Below are 15059 nucleotides of genomic sequence, written 5' to 3'. Positions count from 1 at the left end.
TTGCTTTTGCTGCAACACGGCTACGAATGTCATCTTCTAGCTACAGATTATTTATTTATCTTTTCCAGTACAAGAATTAATCTTTAAGGGTTAGGCCCACTTCTGAATATACAAAAGAAATATTTTCGTTTTTTTCTTATACATAGGTGTATAGAATGTGCCTATTTTTAAGATTATTCTTCAAAAATTTGAGATACGAGCATTTTTTTAACTTAGTGTAATCAGCTTCCAAAACTTCTCAAAACGCTGATGATTGATCGACTTTAAAATTTCACACGATCTTTTTAGATATGTACTTATGTACTATATATCAAATAGTGACGAAAGTCATAGATTTTAGATAATAATGTCGATTTTAAAAAACCCTGAATGGTATACTTTTCACAAACAAGACTTTTTCCTTGGGAAGCCAACTTTTCATCAAAAGTCTAAATTTGTACCAATCCTTTCCAGCTTGAGAGTGATTAAAAACTGTTAATTTAAGTAATCTAGGTGAATTTTCCTACAAAGTATCTATTTAAATATGAACTTCAAATCGTATTATTAGTCCCATGGACCTGAAGGTCCATATATGGTATGGTATAATATGGTGTTACCTAACCTAACCTATTTCATATTATTCACCTGAGTGTTACTTTCTTCAACTCTGAAATTATAAAAAAAAGCTTTCCTAAACAATTATTTTTACTTTTTTTTATTTTCATACTAAGTTTTTTCTAAAACTGATTTCTTTTCGGGAAATGTCTGAGCAAATTTATAAATATTACATTATCAATAATTTTCTTACCAATGCCTACACAAAATTGCAATCCGTGCAGATTTCTGTAAAGAAAAATACAAATTTAATTGAAGGTTTGACTTATATAACAAATCATTTTAATAAATGTTCTCAAAAGTATGCATAAACGAGTTTACCACAAAGCTTTCAGCCGAATTGTCTTTTAAGTTTTGCAGTTCAGCTTAAGCCGATAAAGACAGAGATAAGCTGTGACTTTTAATCAGCACTTCACGAGTACATATGCCATAAATCAGCAATTCATTAATGCGTCATAAAGTAGCTTTCAAAATTAGAGCATAGCTGTACAAACATACGAGGTCTACAAATAAACTCACAAACGTCTTTGCTGCTATAAAGATCGCTTATACATGACTATGACATTTTGTCATACTTGGCATATTTGCTTGCAACCTGAAGAGTAAGATTGCGAGTGCAATGAAAAGAAGCGGCATTAAATGCACATCCAAGCAACTTTGATTAGCCGCTGCCGCCGCCGCTGCAACCGTCACTGCATGCGGTGAACCACTGCACTTTGCCAGCCAAATAAGCGGCTTAATGAGAGCAAATTACCAAGAAAGCTCATAAGCATGCCAGCAAGGTTTTCGGCTCTTTGAGCAAATCTTTGGATTAGTCTTCCGTTGGAAATAGTGCAAAAAATGTGTACAACTACACAGTTGGTTTTTGTGTATTTGTGCAGCAGAGTATGTGTGAGTTTTACGGGATGAGTGGATGTGGTAGAATTAAGGAATCGCTTTCTGATAACGGTTACTTCTAATGTTGATTGCTGGAGCTGCTAATGAGCAGAGAGTAGGTTCATCTGCTGTACGATTGTTGTTTTTAGATTAGATGCTTCCAAAGTGTTTTGCCTGAAACCACTCGGTGGCAACTTCATTTAAATATTTTTTACAGCAGAGATATCCTGTGTAACTTTTTACTAGACAGCATTAGCACACATTTTGTCATACTTGGTGAGTTTTACTTCATTTGGAAGGTGGCATCCCTATTCCATAATAAATTTTGACGAATGAGATAACGATTACTTACTGGAAGTCTTTCTTAAATACGTCATATTTGGCATACGTTAAACTTTTTTTGTATTTTACGCATTTGCAAATACATTTTTTTTTAACTTTGGCAACTCTACTCCAAAACACTTTCAAATAAGAGTTCTCGCCTTCTAAAACTCTTCTTTTATCGATCTACATTCATCTTTTATATTTTAGTTTTTAATAATTTTCGAAAGGTGGCAACTTTATTTTATAAATGCCTATTTCAGATATTAACATCCCTTTTATACTACCATTATAAAAATATTTTTCCTTTTTTCTTAAAAACCAACGAAGTTAATAACCTAGGAAATACATTCAAACCATCAACTCGAGGAATGAGTGAGACCCTTCTATAAGATGTGGACACAAATATTACAATGATCTAGCTGTAAAAACATAAGCTCAGAAACCAGCCTTAGAATTTCTGCTAAACAAATAATCTCGTGATGAAATCAACAAACCCTTTAAAGGCGATTTTACATTTGTGGGAGTTTCTATGTATTGGCAAATCTCAAGGCCTTCACGGAGTCTCCAGCTGCGATCTGCAACACTTAAATTTATAAACTCGGTACAATAAAACTTTTCGTAAAAACTGATATATAGTTAAATGGTGAATTGAACACATTTTTTAATTAAAATACCTAAAAAAATAGCGTTAAACTCCATAAACCATAACTGTAAAAGGAAATGGCACACTTTTACACGGAAGGAAAATCACATGCGAAATGATTCATGGAATTTCGTTTTGATTAAATTTCTTTTATTTTATTGCAAATAAATAAATTTTAATTTGAAAACACGAAATTATCAATTGGTCATAAATCTTTGGCATAAAACCGAACAACAAGAAAAACAAAAACAGCGAAAACCAAAATGTTGTCGGAAATGACCTAATTTCATATAACAGTATTTTTGGATGAAATTATTGCAAACTTTTTTACACAATTTATTGCCAACTAAACAATGAAAATCGAACGGCTAAAGTTAAGCCACCGGAATCCGATTTAATAAATCATCCGACAGCTTTGCGCTGCCAGCTTGCGCTCGCTGATGCACAACACTAATAACTAATGATTGCACAAACACACTCAGATACAGAGCACATGTGTGCATATGCTTGTGCATGTGTGAGTGCGCCTGTCATTAGAAACTGGCGCAATTAAAAAGTATTTAGAGCAGGACGCTCATTTACTGGCTTTCCACACTAAGCACTACTCATTGTTGCTGATTTGACGATGGAAAATCGGTTGCAAATGCAATTTGTTATTTTTGCTATTGCGAAATTTTAAATTATGTATGCACAGTAGAGTGCGCCAACTTAAATATGTATGTGTTTTGTGCCGCGGCAGTGCCACTAAAAACACATAATTAATTATATGAGTTTATATAATAACTTAGAATGACAACTTAAAATAGCTTATGTCGAATTAACATATAAAAGGCATATTATTCTATAATAGAACTTCGATCGCTTGCTTCATATATATTTTACAGTTATTTAAGACTTCTTACTACTATTATGTTGTTAGAGATGAAACCCAACAGCGAGTCTCGAATCGGTTGCTCAAAATAACTAAATTTCCTCCCATTAACATAAGTTGACTTCAGTTCTTTTCGCATATTGAATCAGATATACATTTACATATACTATGCACCAGTTATATATGAATGTATGTAGATGTAAACATATATAGTATGTATTTATGTGCACATATTTACCACTAAGTACATAAGTGAAAATCACTTATTTAAATTTTAATTAAAATTTATTATTATCACTTATTTACATATCGGTGACCGCTCAATTTTGACGCAATAATAGATTTATGAGCAAACAGAAAGCGCAAATGCCTCCAAAAATGCGTATTATTCTGCTGTGAAATTCATAGAAAATATTTGGAATTATTAAAAAAGCATTTAATAATATATATTCAATTAAACTTTTTTTACAGCACTGATTTTCGTGTTAAATACATTTACAACAACTTAAAAATAATTTTGTTGTTTTCATAATTTGCTAAAGTTGATTTTAGCCCAAACAGCAACACTGCGTTGCTAAAGCTTTCTATGCTAAGCTTGAGTGTTTAAATTTTGAATTAAAAATTTGATTGATTTTTGTATAATTTGCAGGCAATTAACGAAATTAAGGAATTATTTTTTAAGTCGATGGGCAGCGGTTGTACGTTTTTTCCTATATTCAGCTGCAAATAATTTGCTCTGCTTATGAATCTATAATGTATTTACTAAAGAATAAAATGTTTCTGGTAATACAAAAAAATTGGAAATATCTGTTTTTGATGGGCATGCGGGCTTAGAGTGATTCAAAAAAAAAATTTTTTTTTTTCGTTTTGGTACTCGGAAAAATAGGTTCCTAGACACCTCTAAGAAAGCCTCTCCAAACATGAGTTTTTAATTATAACGGGAAGGTCCTCCTACATACTGTTTTCTATTTTTTCTCATTATCAGATAGAAAAATTTATATCTCGTTTCCAACTACTTAAAAAAATATATTGTTCCTTAGATTTTGTAGGAAATTGAAGGCTCTACAAAAAAGGTCTACGATGATTTTTTCGTAAACCCAAACGTTTAAAAGATATTAACAGTTAAAGTTTGGTTATTTTTGAGAAATTTTTTTTTTCTTATGAATTTTAAAACTCAATGAAAAAAAATTATTATGAATGATGAAACTCACAGTTTTGTAGGAAATTTACTGCTCTATAAAAATGGTCTTAAATGATTTTTCGATTAAGTTAAGCGTTTACGAGATATTCATCGTCAAACATCAATGCATATTAGGGTGGATCAAAAAAACAAATTTTTTTTTTTGTTTGGTACTCTGAAAAATAGGTTCCTAGACACCTCTAAGAAAGCCTCTCCAAATATGAGCCCTCTAATGAGGGCTTTTATTCAGAACGTGATCTTCAAAAATATTAATTCAACCGCACTTTTATTCATTCCACAATGCTTTTAAGTTGCGCATACAACCAACTGGAGGCAGACAATTAGATGGTCGAACACTTTCCCCTAATATTAAAACGAAAGACATACCCCTTCAAAGAATTGAAATTCGTATGCATCCAGTGTAAATGTGTTATGTATTATCAATCCCTGGACTTTTTTGTTCATTCGGAAAATTGGTTGTTTCTTCAGAGAATAGAGAAAACTACGGCTAAGGATTTTATTTACTTATTAATAATATATATTTAGTATATCATTTATGGATTTAGTTTTGACAAAATTGTTTAACAAAATTATAAAAAAACATTAAAACATCAGAATTTCTGCGATTCGTAACAAGTATACCCTTTTAAAGTTATCCCAATCTTAACTATGTCAAAACAACCAGATACCAGGATATCGCGTGGGCCACGCTAGGCATGCTAAGTTTAGTTATTCAAGCAACTATACAAATGACATTAAGCAACTATACAAATGACTTAACTACTCGTGGTAAGGTCAAGTGGTGTGTGTATACAGGGTGCGACATCTTAAGCGTTTGTATGAAACAGTTCATTACAATAATTTTTAATATGAACCGCTTCTTTTCGAAACAACGCTGAAGCTATCAGAGAGTCATGCCCAGATCTTTCAAGATTATTATCGCAAGAGCGCCCAGACCGCGTCAGTGGCATTACTTTCCTGCGCATTTTGTAGGATCATATTAACGACTGAATGTTCTGTGAAATAATGTTATTTGTTAGATTTGAAAAAGATGCTATATTGCCACGCCACACAAATATTCAGATTTGAATAACCATAAGTCATTTTTATTAGGTTATGTGCACATTAAGGTATACCGCAGGGATCCCTCAATGGCCTCATGGCAGTATTTTTGCCAAAGAGATGTTAAAAAAAGTTGGAGGATATTGTTGTGTGATCAATAACAAGAGTCACTTTCGTGAGATTTATACAGAATATCCCAAAATATTTCTAAGGGTATAAATTAAATCAAAATATATTATCAAAAAGAAAAGATGGAGGCAATATAGTAAAGGAGAATAACAAGTAAAGATTTTGCTAATTAGCTTATAGGCCATCCCTATACATAAGCTTAAACTTCAATTCTTTGTAAAATTTTTATAAGGTTTTATGAATCTGTTAAAAATACATTAGAAAAGGGAAAGCAAACAACAGCCATATTTACTCCAGGACATTTAATTAAAAATTATTAAAAAAATATTTTTTGGTCACTGCCGAATTTATTAGTAAATTTCTAAATAATTGTGTATGCTGAGACCTAAAAATAAGTATATTTCTATAAAAAACTTAATTTTTATATATTTTTGGGGTTTCGGCATTGGTTCGCATTTAATTTAACTTTGACATCAAAATTATTTTTACGTAATATTTTGTGAAAAATTGTCGATTTTCTTCAGGTAATAAACGGCAACTAAAAGCAATCATGCATGCCGTTTATTGGTACATGAATTTATGCAACTAAATTTATGTTTTTTCACTCACACATTATTAACTATGTACGAGTACGTATATATATACATGTTTGAGGGTATATGTTTACATAATATTTCAGCGTTTTATCCTGTTATATTTTATTATTATGCATCAAATGAGCGCATTTATACATTTCCACTTGTTTCGTATCCCAGTTGGAACAGAAAGATTTCGGATGAAATTTAGATAATATTTTATAGAATATGACAGTTTTGTAACTTTAGTAAAGTTTTTGATCTTATTCGCGGTTAGATGTTTATTAAGCAAATACTATATGCCCATTTTGGATAAACAAGTTGGTTTTAAATATATGTGATTTACTATTATACTCAGATTCATATACTCTGAACATGATATATTAGGTTTGCCATGCCAATTCCGGCTTGTAAGAATCTGACGAAAACACCGAAGAAACCAAACTGTATATACACTAGAGTTATTCAAAAAAAAAAAATTTTTTTTCGTTTGGTACTCGGAAAAATAGGTTTCTAGACACCTCTAAGAAAGCCTCTCCAAAAATCTATTCATAATAATTTTTTTTCATTGAGTTATAAAATTCATAAGAAATAAAAAATTTTCTCAAAAATAATCAAACTTTAACTGTTAATATCTTTTAAACGTTTGGGTTTACGAAAAAATCTTAATAGACCTTTTTTGTAGAGCATTCAATTTCCAACAAAATCTTAGGAACAAGATATTTTTTTAAGTAGTTGGAAGCGAGATATAAATTTTTCTATCAGATAATAAGAAAAAATAGAAAACTGTAAGTTGGAGGACCTTCCCGTTACAATTAAAAACTCATGTTTGGAGAGGCTTTCTTAGAGGTGTCTGAGAACCTATTTTTCCGAGTACCAAACGAAAAAAAAAAAATTTTTTACTGAATCACTCTAATATACACATATTTATAATATAAATTACCAGCCTGTCGAGCTGAGTCAATTTATATACGCAAACTAGTCGGACAGTTTAAGGGATTTAGGAGCTACTCATTTGTTGGAATCGCTGAGATTGGTACGCTTTAGCATATACATATTTATGTATGTAGCTTTCATCCAAACATACTGGACTAAAGTAAATTCTTGCATGGAAAACTCTTTATTTGACGAAGTATCGTAACGAAACTTGGCGTGTAGTATTGTCCAGTGCAACACCACTATAGCATAAAGCTGCCGTAAAAACTGATGAAACAAAATCGAGATAAAGACCCTTTAATATCCTTTAGGCGCAGGCGCACTTAACTTTTAAAGAACTTCAAAAATTATAAGATTTAAAATTGTTTTGTTAGAGAAATATTTTTTCTATCATTGACATTATTTTTTGTGTTTTCATCACAAAACGCTACTTCGTGTCTCATCCGCCTTCAACTGCTAAACGAAACATATCCAATATACATAAGTATGTTCATAATGGTTATACTCGTAACCAGTATGCCATAACACACTGCCCGACCAAGCATCGATGGCAATAGCAAATCGAAAAAAAAATCGTTTAAATGCTCATATTTATTATGCAAATAAATTATGCACGAAGCTTGTTAAATACACATGCTATGCACACACGCTTATGCTCGCACACACACACACGCCGCACACATGTAGATGGAGTATGTGTGAATAAAAAATGTGGCAACGATTCGCTACGCTTGCGGCAGCACACACACACACACAGGCAGCTCGTTCGATTGCTCTGGCTTGATTTGGCTTAGTTTGGCCTATCCGTCGACACTGGCGGCGGCTGCCAATTACGCTTCACTGATTGCACAACCAGCTGCTTTGCCTTTGACGATGTGTGAGAATGCGAGTGAGTGTGTGTGTTGATGCATGCATTTACACATACGGGTTGTATGCAAATTATTATGTAAATATTTATGAGACAACTAAAATATGCAGCACATCGAATCCTTCAATTAAAGCATAAAATTCAAGTCATAATTTTCCAAATGCTGGCTGCGCATTTGAATGCAACGTTAATCAATTCGTTGCGCTTTTTTATTATTCTTTCATAAGATCACTTCATTTGCATGTTAACTGTATAATTTAATTATTATGAAAGCTCACAAATACTAATTTCAAGTAGAGCCACTGTGGCTGCCGCAATAGTCAACCGGTTAAAGGAACGTGTGACTTTGATTTGTGATATGCCAACCGTTATGTACTTATGTATCAATATGTATGTCAATATAGACACATGGTTCAGGAATGAAAAGTTTTAATTTTTTACTTTGAAATAAAAATGTGTTTATGTTTTTTATTTTAGTTAAAAAATACTATTTAAATCCCTAATTCCGTGAAATTAGTTTCATGACAGCAATATACTCTTTTAATTATTAATCCACATAAATGATGCTCACAATTTATGAAGCGACTTTTTATGTCGTAATGCTTTTTATGTTTATTTTTTAATATATAATTTCAGCAAAAAGTTTTAATTAATTTTCCTTTGATATCACTGTGCGACATATGTAAGTCGAACTTTTTCTTATTCGGAGAAATATTTTTGTTATAGGGCGTCATGAATCATGGTAGAATATATCATTTTGTATTTTTTTAATTATTTGCAAAATCCAGACGGCAATGAGTACATAGTGAAAATTAATACGTTCAAATTGGTTTTGCGCATATATTTTAGGAAAATTATTTATTAGGAAATGTAAATGAGTTTTAATAGCGAATAGTATAATAGAATAATATTGACCTACATTAATCTGCTTTTAATGATTAGATAAAAGATATTTCGTTTCATGCACATATTAATATTATTAATTTTACAAACGTATTGAAACCATTTTTTAGGAATTTATTATTATTGTTGAATTAATGGCTTTAAAAGTAATAATTTAAAAATTTAAATTGTGAAAACTGTGTGCAACAAACATTTAAGGTGTAAAAATTTCATCTCTTTTTCTCTTCCGACGTAATACTTTTAACAAATGTCACTCATACGCCCTGTAGAGCGATATGTTGCGTGAAACTTTGAGTGCTTGCGCACTAATTTTACGAATTTGTTGCTGTTATTGTATCAATATTTTAAATACGTTCAGCAAATTTTGATACTCTAAAACAAAAACAAATAGTGAAAATCGAATAATTCACTTTAAGACCCTCACAAAACGACGCGCATCTCAAATACTAATAAATATTTTGACTTGAAATTTAGCATAGATGTCACTAACAGTACTATTAACTTATTTGATCACAGTATATGTGCATAATGTCTTAGAGAAATCAATTATTTTCCATTTAATTGAAGGTTGTATTTCGCAGGAAAAATGAAAAGGAAGTAATCACTTGACACCAGGTTCAAGCTGCAACGTGTATGCGTATTGGCGAGTCATAATGCTGTCATGATGGAACACAATTATTCTTCTGTTGGCCAAGGCAGCCCACTTTTAGGTGATTGCTAACTTCAGACGATCCAACCGTTGGCAAAAGAGATCTGAATCAATATTTTGGCTATATTGGAGGAGCTAATAATAGATGATTCCCTGCCAATCTTACTAAACACTCAGCAAACCCGAGTTAATGCGTAGATTAGTGCGGTTTCTCGTCTTTATTGAAGATATGTAAAACATGGCCTGTTTTCCTTTTGCTGGGGTCCATCTTTGTCGTGTGTTCTAAAAATACTTAGTCAAGTATTCACAAAATTATCTTAAAGGTGCAACTGTGTCATCTTCAATCAACCTCACATCAATAGTTCAAAAAGTCACTTAGTAACTAGTGACGAAACTAGTGCATAACAACATCTTTAATATAAATTTTATGCCCCACTCAGTGTATTAAGACCAATAATAACTACCGTTATAATCGCACACAACCATGCGAATTTTCGCTTTTGACTCGCACTATTAGGCTCACTAATGAAGTAAGTAATTAATGTCACAACGCTATGCACACATGCACACATTTCATGTAACTTTATGTCATAATTTATATTTTGCACATTCATATTTCCAGCATTTTTATATATCTGGTGGTAGTTTTATTTCTCTACTCGTTTTTTTCTATTTCACACACAATGCCGTGCAGCGGCTCACAGTGGAGCTAGTCATATGGAATTACATAGTCAAAAGAGCATACTAACTAACTATGCGTATTCATTAAAAAGTTTTGCAGAATTCCACATTTTTATTTATATTAACATTGCCAGTGTTAGTTGGCATATGCGAATACTATTCGCCATTTAATCTAGCATTTGTAAGAAATTTTTAATTCGTTTTGGTTTGCACGTAATTAACTTTGTACATTTGCTTACAAAAGTATGTTTGCATAATTTCATGAATTTTGCGTGTTACATATGTTTGTTTGTGAATATTTATGATATTTGTTTAGCGAAACTTTCAAATAATAAGAGTTTTTGATTTTAATAAGGAGCCTTGTGGTTTGTTGCCTTCAACTTAATGAGTCGCTTTGGGCTTTGCCTTCAGATTTTCTTATTTGGCTTATCCATTTTATTAAAAGGCTTAATACGCGCAGTATTTTCTTTATATTCGTGTGTCAAGGCGACAGAAAAATTAAAAGTAAGCTCTTACTTATAACACCCATACAACCAAACAATTATCCACAAAACATCTTGGCTGCCAAGAATTTTACCACCAGAAAGCGTAAGTTATTTTAATATCGCAATAATGGTCTAAACTTGTAATAAAGAACATTCTCAAATAATTACTAATCATTGGATTTTCACTTCCAAAACAGATTTTAGAACAATTAAGTCCCTCTGTAAAAGTATACATTTAGGCGCTTTGATAATAATGCTTGAAAGTCAAATTCGCACTAGGATTGCTTTATACAGTACATTGTGATGCCATAAAATATAATTCCTATAATTTGAAATCATAAGTCAGCAATGTTAACTTAAATATTAAGATGTTTCCACCCCGTCTTCCTCCATAGAGCTGCTGGAAATGCCATCCGGTAACATTCTCATCTCTACAGAATTGACGCTGTGCCCTATTAAGACCCCCACAACTAGCAAAAGACTAGCCGTACTGAGGAGAACTCACAGGATCACTTACGATCTAATTTGGGCCAGAAGGACCTTGCGACAGCGTATGGAGGAAGAGACTAGAGCACCGACCCGTTCCCATTTTATCGAAAGCGCGTCTAGGGTACACTTGATTGCCAGCTGAACAGCTTTAGAGGTTCCGCCGTGGCTTGGCAGCCATGTTAGTTTTATTACAAAGTAACTCACTTCCATTGATAATGAGGATATCGATTCTAGCAACTGGAGATATTGGTTTTATAGGAAGCAACAGTCTAAACATAGTCTTATTTTTCTTCTAACTGAAGAGCGCGAGCTTCAAATCGAAGTTATATAATAGGAGTAACTAAAATATTAATAAATAAGTTAGCTGAAAATAAAGTGGTTGGAAGATTTTGGACAACTTTAAGTACGAATATCTATTGATTATAAAAACAAATTGGTTATTCATATTAGATATACTATATCTTACGGTTTGAGACGGAATTAATTACAAGAATTCTGGTTGAACCACAGAAGACTTTAAAGGCATTAATTCTTAACATAATTCTAGAATTTTCAAGGGGGAAGACAATTTACTGATTTCTTGACAATTTACTGGTTTCTTGTCAACAACAGATTCCACCCAGTAATTACTGGACTTGATATATATATATGTACCCTAGATACTACAAGCCTTTCATCTCATCAATCATGTTCAACATACATAATTCCTAATTCTCTTTCCAAATGTGAACCGAAAAAAATTCGAGCAGATTTTCTCAACTTTGAGGATTGCACATTTAAGTCGGTGTGTACTTTTTAGCGGTCTTTGAATCGATTACGCACTATTGACCGACTTTCACCACGCTAACCTAAATTTATTTCATTTTTAACCTGTGATGCCGACACTTGCAAGTGGTAAACTGTTCAACTTTCGGCAATTTATTATATTGACTTAACGTTCGCGCAGCCAAACCGAGGCAGCAAACGTGCAAGTGTGTGAGAGTGTGAAAAGAGAACACAAAAGCAAATGCGTTGAGAAAGTTTTTGAGACACACAGCAAAAAAGGTGGTATGTGCCGAGGAAAGAAGAAAAGAAATTAAAAGTGGCAGCAAAAGTCAAGCCGAAACGTTCGAGTCTGTGCTATTGGCGTTTTTATGTGAGTGTGTCCGTTGCAAGATTCGCAAACAACTGGCGTCGGCAAAGGATTGGATAACCCAATTTGCGCGCATAGCTTTTGCTACACATTTCCACACTTTGCGATACATTTGGCGCGTCAATCGCCGCCTCTGTCTCGCCTGCCCCGAGCATTGTTGCCACGTAGTGTCGCAAGTGCAACACTGTAGCTGTCTGCCATGTTGCATTTAACACACAAAAAGTTGATAAGTCAACTAACAGCCGAGCGAGGAGATGCCATTGTCCCACTAAACCGGCGGGCACACATTTCACACCGTTATATGCAGCTACAACGCTTTCTTAATGGCGGATTGAGAAGAAGGGGAAGAAACTATGGATCCACAAATCGACAAGCGCTAAGTGCATTTATGCGCTTACACGCCGCCGCTCGATCCGCTCATCGTTGAAAATTTACTGCTGCGCTGCCGCTGCTCTGCCACCGCCGCTGAGTGCTTTGACTTTGCCCATAAAAATACTTTTTGTTCGCCACTTCCTACGTGTATGTCTTGTCTGTCTGTGTGTGTGTTCACGTGTGTTGGTGCGTCTGTTTTGCGACAAGTTAGCTTATTATCCCTTCCGTAGTTCATTCTTACTTTCACGGCGCAAGTTTGCAATATAAACCCGCCAACTTCATGGGCACACCTTAGCCCCCGGCGACTAGAGAGCAAGCTGGTAAACAACGCGCGCTAGACTGACTCTCTTCTTGTTCGCTTTTGCACTTTGCCGGTTTTAATTGCATTTTTTGCCGACTGCCAAGCGCCAGCCAACCCAACTGATTCGCCATCTGCCCAGCTGCCGGGCGCTGTGTGGCATCAACTTCTCGCCGCCTGCCGGCAACCTAGCATAGCTTTGGCAGTGTTAATTGATAAATGCCCGTGAAATTGTTGGACTTTGTCTTCTATAAACTTTTATTTGTTGGCATAAAGGACACTAAATCAAGACCTATACTGCAGAATTTTAGCAGTAGCAGTTTGAGTTAGCTTCTGTTTAAAAAATACACACATTAGGGTAGCGCACGAAGACTCTTAGATTGCTAAATTTCGTTGAGAAAAAGTGTAAAGTGTTAAAATAAACTGTGCCAGAAAATTAAGTTATTCTTCATTCTCGGACGACTTGTTGAGATGATAATAAATAAAAGGCATCAAAATCGCTAAAAAAATGTCGCTAACTGGTTATACCAAACATCGAAATTTCTTCCAAGTTCGTATATTTCTCTTTAGTCATCACGCTTTTTTGCCTAAAATAGAAAACTATTCATTTACTAAAAAGTACATACTAAAGCACTCAATTATTGTAGAATTTGAAATATTTCAAGTGCATTTATTCGACCTACCCTAAATCATACTATCAACCCAAATCCTCAGTAACAATTCTACGAAAACTCCAACCAATGCGAAAGTGCTGAGCGCGTTGCCGTGAAAGTTTATCCCTCAGCTTTTTTCCGCAAATGACTAGAAGTAAGCGCGGCATAAAGTCTACTAAAAAGTAGAGCTAGAAGAACTAGATATTTGGAAGAATCACTAAATTCCAAACGAAATAAATCGAGTGTTAAGAAAGTCATTTGGAAGTGCAGCATAATTGGGTAGCAAGTAGTAAGATGTTACTGCATACTTCTATTCGCTTTATCATAAGCGTGTAATCAAAGCGAAAATTGCCTAATGACGGCAGCATTACGCAGGAAGAGCAATAAAACGAAGAGTCTTTAGAGTGCAAGGAAGATTATTACTTCATAAAGGAAACTATTTTAGCGCGAGAGAAAAGAGGCCATAAAAGAAATAACTGCACTTCGAAGTTCACGGTAGGGAAAATTTGGTGAGTCCTTTGAATGAGAATGGAATAATTTAAAATATAAATAATTTTTTAACTAAAAATATGTTTTAAAGTCATGGACTCGTCTACTCTCTTCGCTGTATAAAATTGGGTATTATATTGAACTTTCTCAAAGAAATGCACGCAAACTGCATGTAGCTTCACTTCTTTCTCTCTCATAACACCATTTTTCAAGAAATTTAAATTGATAGGAGCAAGTATTCTATGTTAGTACAGCCTTAGATATCAAGTACTACTGCATAATCTAGTTCAAATGAGATACACACACTTGCGGCACCTGCCACACTTTTCTGAATTGCGCATAAAATACCAAACTTTTGTCGAAAGCAGAAATTATGGCTTCAACTTTAGCTCAACTAAATTACTCTCAAATTGGTGTACATTTCATGCTTGCTAATCAAACTGTCTCCTAAGCACCACTTTGCCCTTTGCGGTGCCACTTTATACATGATTATCCCACTTAAATGAAAACGTTTTAAAATTTCGCAAAGTAGAAATTAATATTGAAATGTCAACGCTTGAGTAAACCCAAAGCGCATATTTAACTTGAGCATTAATGAAAACAGTGATCCCTGTAGGAAATAAATGTATGAAATTATGAAATCATATCAGAAGGGACTCTGCGGCTTGTTATTTAAATAATGAAGCACAAAAAGATAATTTTATATAATTTTAATTGAAAATGAAGTTCTAAGTGTTTATGATTGTATAAAAATTGCCAAAGATATTGAATATTGTTTCAAGGACATTTTAAGGGAGATATCTTAAAACCAGCTGAAATAAATTCACTTATTCGTTTATGAACTAATCTT

General features: G+C 33.5%; 1 long non-coding RNA gene across 1 annotated transcript in view; it reads right to left on the bottom strand.

Annotated features, from left to right (window-relative positions):
* Window positions 1-790: 790 nt before the first annotated feature.
* LOC120779057 overlaps window positions 791-15059 on the bottom strand; it is a 180918-nt gene continuing 166649 nt past the window's right edge. The window contains exon 4 of the long non-coding RNA XR_005705601.1: window positions 791-822. This is a non-coding gene — a long non-coding RNA (uncharacterized LOC120779057). The remainder of the gene's footprint in view (window positions 823-15059) is intronic.

The sequence above is a fragment of the Bactrocera tryoni genome, chromosome 5 (genome assembly GCF_016617805.1).
Source record: "Bactrocera tryoni isolate S06 chromosome 5, CSIRO_BtryS06_freeze2, whole genome shotgun sequence".
Taxonomy (NCBI): domain Eukaryota; kingdom Metazoa; phylum Arthropoda; class Insecta; order Diptera; family Tephritidae; genus Bactrocera; species Bactrocera tryoni.
This window is presented reverse-complemented; position numbering and strand designations above follow the sequence as displayed.